Source organism: Eschrichtius robustus, chromosome 14, assembly GCF_028021215.1.
Source record: "Eschrichtius robustus isolate mEscRob2 chromosome 14, mEscRob2.pri, whole genome shotgun sequence".
NCBI lineage: Eukaryota > Metazoa > Chordata > Mammalia > Artiodactyla > Eschrichtiidae > Eschrichtius > Eschrichtius robustus.
Genome location: NC_090837.1, coordinates 41,352,375 through 41,360,133, shown reverse-complemented (window position 1 = coordinate 41,360,133; position 7,759 = coordinate 41,352,375). Strand labels below are relative to the sequence as shown.

Sequence of the window (7,759 nt, the reverse complement as noted above, 5' to 3'; positions counted from 1 at the left end):
GCGGCTCGCATCTGCTTCCGGGTTGCGGGCCAGGTGGGACTAGGGGGCTATCGGCGCCAGGGCTCCCTATTCTGGCCTCGCGCCCGCCTTTCCCCTCGTCTTCCTCTGGGCCCTGGGGACGCCGTCCCGCCCAAGCGGCGTCAGGATGGCGTCTGGGCTCTGCTCCTGAAAACCGCTGGGGCTTCTGCTCGCCCACGGCGCAGTTGGTGCCATCGGAACCCCCCGGAGACACTGGGGAGTCAGCTTCACCGCAGCGTCCCAGGAAGGGACTCACAGCCCAAGACCCATCTTTGCATTTCAAGGCACGGTGTTTTTGTTTTGTTTTAAGATATTTTGTCTGATTTGAGCAGGGGTGGGTTTGATTTACCAAAAGCAGGAGAGCAGGAGAGGGCAGAAGGCAATTTTGAAAGCGGTGCGGAAAAACTTTACTCACTCGCCGTTGTGTTGTGATAGTTTTCTTTGGTGTCCTTGGACATTTTGTCTGGGAGCATCTTTTGTTCAGGACGCTAGTTTTGCCAGTCAACATGAAGGTCGTTGTTTCACTATCCAAAAAATTTGAATACGTTTGTGTCATTTCTCCCCTGCCCCCAACACGTACGTTCCAATACATTTGTTGTGACTTATATTTGTCACTTTATTTGAGATACCTTAATTAAATCACTTAATGTCTTATTCGAGAGGCATTTTTATCACTTCTTGCCTCACTTTCTTCACACACGCACACGCACACGCACACACACACACAAACTCAAAATACTACATCTTTCTTTTCTCCCGTCTTCCTTAATCATGGGCATGTTTTATTTCCCCTTTAAAACACTTCCCTGAATCAGGAAAATTCCGTAAAGAATTGCACCCGAATTACTTTGAAGAGATCTTAATATAAGCCTTGTGGATTTATTAATTCAACAGACATTAGGTTCTTACTGTGCTAAACTTTGGAAATGCAGATTTAGATGTCGTGCATTGCCTTTAAGAAGCTAAGATGTGAGGGAACAAAAGTAAATCAGTATTTAAATGAACTAGAATAATGTCCTGTTAGTATCACAAAGAAGGCCATCTATTCAAATTTTATTGGGCTTCTTGTTTCAGACAATGTTTGAACTGAGTTATTGAAGAAGAGGTAGAGGTTAGTTAATTGAAAAAGGAAGGAAATTGTTCCAGATGGAGAAAAAAATATTGGCAGAAAATTTGTGGCCCATTTAAGGAACATCCTGCATTTCACTGCCTCTGACATCACAGCTGTCAACCTCCTCTTGTCACATGGCTTGCATAATCCCTTTATGATTGTCTCCATAAATCTGCACATGTGCACTCATTTTGGTTCCAAGAGAGGACTTGGAGGACTTTGGCCCTCTGTCATATCAATAACATCCCCTCCCTCCAATTATTTGGTTTGGACAGTGTATTTTTCATCTTGAATACAAGCAGTTTTAAGCCCCTCCTTCCAACCAAGTAGGGCCCCAAAGTCCCCGCGCAGCCAGTCCATCACGATATTTCTCTTCTTGGTGAGGAATTTGCTTGGAAGTGCCGAGAGGTTTGGTCACTGTGAGTCTCCAGGTTGCCTGAAACTTTCTGCAGTTATCATCCTAATACTACCTAGATGTCCATCTACTGACCTCTACTGACCTCTTCTTATGTCTTACAGCTTCTGTTGCAAAAAACAGTGATTTTCACCCTTAAAAAAAAAGAAAGCCATAGAATCCTTTCTTCAATGAAAGCCTATGTAAAACAGATTAGGTTGTTCTGGCTGAAATAGTGGTGATGGGCCTGAAGTCCCCGCTATCAATACCTAGCAACCCTCCCTCCCAGTGGCCCCTCAAAGACTTTCAACCCAAATTTGAAAACTACCATGTTAAAATGTAACAGAAAACAATGCACAGCACAATTTAACCTTCTAAACAAAGCATAATATATCTAGTTTATTATACATAGCACCTCTTTTCTTACCACATATATCAACCTAGTCTATTTTACCTTCTGCAGGTTACACCCATGATTTTCTATTAATTCCTGTTTCTTCATAGCTAGAGCCTTTAAATCTTCTTTTGAGCTCAGATTCTAGACGGAAATTACTGTTTCTGCCAAAGTGCACAAAACAAAACCTTCCCTATTTCTCTGAATGCAGAGAACCCTGAATAAGGCTCAAAACTCAGATTATGCACAGAGCACTTTGGAAAGGATAGAAGTAATTACTGCAGTAACGAGTGTGGCAGACAATCTACATTTTGCAGAACATATTGGAAGAAAGCAAGACTTTATAGACAATTTAGTTGAAAAAGACTTTACTTACTAATACGAACTTTGAGCAGTTAAGCAGCGGCTGAGAATAGTCTGCAAATAGTAACATAGACTTCGATACAAGCGGGGTATCTAAACCAGATTCTGCTGATTTCCACATCCCTTTACCCAAATGGTTTACTAGGTATCTTCGTCAAACTCGTTGTGTTCAAAAGTGAGCTCAATGTCTTTCTCCCTAAATCTGTTCCTCCTCCTATCTTCCCCATTTCTGTAATTGGCAACCTCTGAACCCTGCATCAATAATTGTCCAGGCTTGAAACCTGGGAGACATACTATACGCCTCTCTTTCACTGCCTTCATACACAGACAGCAAGTTCTGTTGATTCTGATTCCTTAATATCCCTTACATTCCTCATATTCTCCTTTCTAGTCTTTCTGATTCTGTCTGGACCCTCTTAAAATTACCCTCCTCACATCTGCCAGAGGCATCATTCAAAATGCACAAGTCTGATATGTTTTTTCTCCCTTGAAATCCTTTATTTGCTCCCCATAACTTTCATGGTAATGCTTAAACACCCTAACACACAAGGTGTGTTCCTGGCTACCTCTCTAATTTTATCTCCCCTGTTTTAGCCAGACCAGCCTAATCTTTTTTTTAAAGCTTTCTTTGAATTCCATGGCTTTAGAAAAAAAAAGTGTGAAAACTGCTATTTTACACCATAGACACTGTGTAGGGGGTTGAGTTAAGGTATACAAAGAGGCCAGTAACTAGAGTGAAGGAAGAGAACGGATCTGTTTAGCAATAGATGGACATTGATCTCTATTTCTGCCTTTGTGTCAATACCATACTGTCTTGATTACTGTAGCTTTGTTGTATAGTCTGAAGTCTGGGAGCCTGATTCCTCCAGCTCCGTTTTTCTTTCTCAAGATTGCTTTGGCTATTTGGGGTCTTTTGTGTTTCCATACAAATTGTGAAATTTTTTGTTCTAGTTCTGTGAAAAATGCCATTGGTAGTTTGATAGGGATTGCATTGAATCTGTAGATTGCTTTGGGTAGTATAGTCATTTTCACAGTGTTGATTCTTCTAATCCAAGAACATGGTATATCTCTCCATCTGTTTGTATCATCTTTAATTTCTTTCATCAATGTCTTATAGTTTTCTGCATACAGGTCTTTTGTCTCCTTAGGTAGGTTCATTCCTAGGTATTTTATTCTTTTTGTTGCAATGGTAATGGAACAGGATAGAAATCCCAGAGATAAACCCACGCACATATGGTCACCTTAGTTTTGATAAAGGAGGCAAGAATATACAATGGAGAAAAGACAGCCTCTTCAATAAGTGGTGCTAGGAAAACTGGACAGCTACGTGTAAAAGAATGAAGTTAGAACACTCCCTAACACCATACACAAAAATAAGCTCAAAATGGATTAAAGACCTAAATGTAAGGCCAGACACTATAAAACTCTTAGAGGAAAACATAGGCAGAACACTCTATGACATAAATCACAGCAAGATCCTTTTTGACCCACCTCCTAGAGAAATGGAAATAAAAACAAAAATAAACAAATGGGACCTAATGAAACTTAAAAGCTTCTGCACAGCAAAGGAAACCATAAACAAGGCGAAAAGACAACCCTCAGAATGGGAGAAAATATTTGTAAATGAAGCAACTGACAAAGGATTAATCTCCAAAATTTACAAGCAGCTCATGCAGCTCAATATCAAAAAAACAAACAACCCAATCCAAAAATGGGCAGAAGACCTAAATAGACATTTCTCCAAAGAAGATATACAGATTGCCAACAAACACGTGAAAGGATGCTCAACATCACTAATCATTAGAGAAATGCAAATGGAAACTACAGTGAGGTATCACCTCACACCAGTCAGAATGGCCATCATCAAAAAGTCTATAAACAATAATTGCTGGAGAGGGTGTGGAGAGAAGGGAACCCTCTTGCACTGTTGGTGGGAATGTAAATTGATATAGCCACTGTGGAGAACAGTATGGAGGTTCCTTAAAAAACTAAAAATAGAACTACCATACGACCCAGCAATCCCACTACTGGGCATATACCCTGAGAAAACCATAATTCAAAAAGAGTCATGTACCACAATGTTCATTGCAGCTCTATTTACAATAGCCAGGACATGGACGCAACCTCAGTGTCCATCAACAGATGAATGGATAAAGAATATGTGGCACATATATACAATGGAATCTTGCTCAGACATAAAAAGAAACGAAATTGAGTTTTTTGTAGTGAGGTGGATAGACCTAGAGACTGTCATACAGAGTGAAGTAAGTCAGAAGGAGAAAAATACCATATGCTAACACATATATATGGAATCTTAAAAAAAAAAAAAAAGGTTCTGAAGAACCTAGGGGCAGGACAGGAATAAAGACGCAGATGTAGAGAATGGACTTGAGGACATGGGGAAGGGGAAGGGTAAGCTGGGATGAAGTGAGAGAGTGGCATGGACTTATATATACTAACAAATGTAAAATAGATAGCTAGTGGGAAGCAGCTGCATAGCACAGGGGGATCAGCTCGGTGCTTTGTGACCACCTAGAGGGGTGGGATAGGGAGGGTGGGAGGGAGACTGAAGAGGGAGGAGATAATGGGAATATATGTATATGTATAGCTGATTCACTTTGTTATAAAGCAGAAACACACCATTGTAAAGCAATTATACTCCAATAAAGATGTTAAAAAAAAAATAGATGGACAGCTACGTGGTATTAGGATGATAACTGCAGAAGTCTTCAGGCAACGTGGAGGAGATGCATGTGGCCAGATCCCTCAGAACTCTTATGTAGAAGAGAAATATGATGACCGGCTGCACCAGAATTTCTATGTAGGGTGGACTTTATCTATTTTTTTATAAATTTATTTATTTTATTTTTGGCTGCATTGGGTCTTCGTTGCTGCACGCAGGCTTTCTCTAGTTGCGGTGAGTGGGGACTATTCATTGCGGTGCGCGGCCTTCTCATTGTGGTGGCTTCTCTTGCTGTGGAGCACGGGCTCTAGGCACATGGGCTTCAGTCGTTGTGGCACGTGGGTTCAGTAGTTGTGGCTCACTGGCTCTAGAGCACAGGCTCAGTAGTTGTGGTGCACGGGCTCTGTTGCTCCGCGGCATGTGGGGTCTTCCCAGACCAGGGATCGAACCCATGTCCCCTGCACTGGCAGGCAGATTCTTAACCACTGCGCCACCAGGGTGGACTTTAGAACCCAATATGGTTGGAAGGAGGTGCTTAAAACTTTTTGCTTGACATTAAGAAACACAAACTGTCCAAACCAAATACTTGGAGGAAGAAGCAATGTTATTTAGATCACAAAGGACCAAAGGTCTCTCTTGGTACCAAAATGAATGCATATAGATAGAGAGATGACATGGGTATGATCATTAACAGGTTATGCAAGCAGTGTGACAAGAGGGGGTTGACAGCTATGATATCAGAGGAAGGGGAATGAGTTATTTGAATGGAAAAAAACCTAACCTGGAAGTACATACATCTTCTGATGGCAATGGATTTGGCTGTCATATCAGCGGTGAGGAATTAAGCCTGTGAACAGTTCTCCACAAAACCTTCAGCCTACATTGATGGTTTGAATGGGGCTCTTCTAAGTATTCTCTAGAACCTTGCTAAATACTTAAGGTGAGGTCTTTGGAACAACAGCATCATGTTGTCTGAGAGCTTGTTAGAAGCAAGGGAACTCAGGCCTCACCCCAGACCCATTGAATCTGCGTTTTAGTAAGATTCCTGGGTGATTTGTATGCACATCAAATTTTGAGAATCTTGTGTGATGACTATGGGAAAGCACTTCTCAGATCTTGGAGAGTAGGGAGAGTAATTGACTGAGGGCCCCAGCTACTGTGCTCTGAAATCTATTACTCTGTTTGTACTGAGACCGTACTTACCGTGGGCTGCTCTCAGGCAAGCACATGGCAGAGTTACTCAAACAGACCCATTCCTGGGAGATAAGACACTCCTCTGATGGGGGACTTGGGCTCCTGGGCTCCCAAAGTCTTGCTGAACTTTCCTTAGATTTACTGCCACATAGCCTTCCTTTGTCCCTTCTTTCCCTCTCTCCCTCTGCTTAGGGTCAGATTTGCATCAGTTTGATGGCTCTCAGAACCTCCTTAGGCTCCTTCCTGTTTTTTCTCACAGGTATTTCCCCCAGCAAATTTTTTTCACATATAACGTCATGTTGGCATCTGTCTCTCCAGGACCCAGACCAGCACAAGCTGCTTTAGGATACCCTGTAACACAGGTGAATTCTGCCCATATAGTATTGACTTGTAGTCATATTATCTGTTTCTAAAATATTTCTCTTAGGGAAATATGTCCTTAAAAAAAAATATATATATATATATATATATTTTTTTTTTTTTTTGATATAGCTCATTACTAAGCAGGCAAGTCCCTCAACCCATGTTATAGCTACTTTATTTATTTATTTATTTATTTTTGGCTGTGTTGGGTCTTCGGTTCATGCGAGGGCTTTCTCTAGTTGCGGCAAGCGGGGGCCACTCTTCATCGCGGTGTGGGGACCGCTCTTCATCGCGGTGCGCGGGCCCCTCACTATCGCGGCCCCCCCCGTTACGGGGCACAGGCTCCAGACGCGCAGGCTCAGCAGTCGTGGCTCATGGGCCCAGCCGCTCCGCGGCACGCGGGATCTTCCCAGACCAGGGCTCGAACCCGTGTCCCCTGCATTGGCAGGCAGACTCTCAACCACTGCGCCACCAGGGAAGCCCTCCTTAAAATATTAAAGAAACAAAACACAAACACCTTGGCACACTGTTAATAATGAGTCTTTCCCCAATTCCCTGTGTCTGTTGTGTGCTCCCAGCTAATGAAAGCCAATGTGGCAGACACAGGCCAGTGACTGCTGAGGCTATAGGTTCTGTTTGTGCCATTTGTTTGTGTTCTGGCCAACGGTTTGACCAATTATGGCCAAGAAATGTGATAGAGGTACAAAGGAAGATTAACATGCTGGATACTAAAATATAAGTTTTAAGGAGTAGCTCTCAAAGAAAAAAAATAGTCAAGGAAACAGAGTCAAGATTAGCAAGCTACTGGGGACAGGAGGAAATCCTTGAATATTTTAATGTCACCATAAATAACACTGCAGCCTGGGAGGATTAGCTGGCAATTATACAAACAGTAGTAAGAAACAATAATGATGCCAGGCATTTCCGGACTTCAGGAGATTTGGAGGGAATGAAAGGGTGACATCTAATGCATAATACTAGAGCTTATCTACTGTGGAACCATGCAGTAAGGATCCTGGTACAGCACTAATCCAGTTAGCACCCCCATTTCAGAAATAGGCACCCCTATCTCCTAACAAGGTGTGCAGCCACTTCAGTGGTCTCAAGGGCAGTGGCTGAGTTCCCAGTAGCAGTGTGTCCAACTGTGTATTCCACAGAAATTCATCCCTCAGAGTAGAAGGTGGTAAAGTGAGGTGTTCTGTGGTCAATCGAGTTTATCATCTCTGTGCTAAACACACT

General features: G+C 42.4%; 1 protein-coding gene across 1 annotated transcript in view; it reads left to right on the top strand.

The window, feature by feature from the left end:
- Positions 1-32: 32 nt before the first annotated feature.
- Positions 33-7,759, top strand: part of OSBPL1A (oxysterol binding protein like 1A) — a 246,807-nt gene continuing 239,080 nt past the window's right edge. Inside the window, exon 1 of the mRNA XM_068562862.1 lies at positions 33-302. The gene's annotated coding sequence lies outside the window, so the exon portion shown is untranslated. The remainder of the gene's footprint in view (positions 303-7,759) is intronic.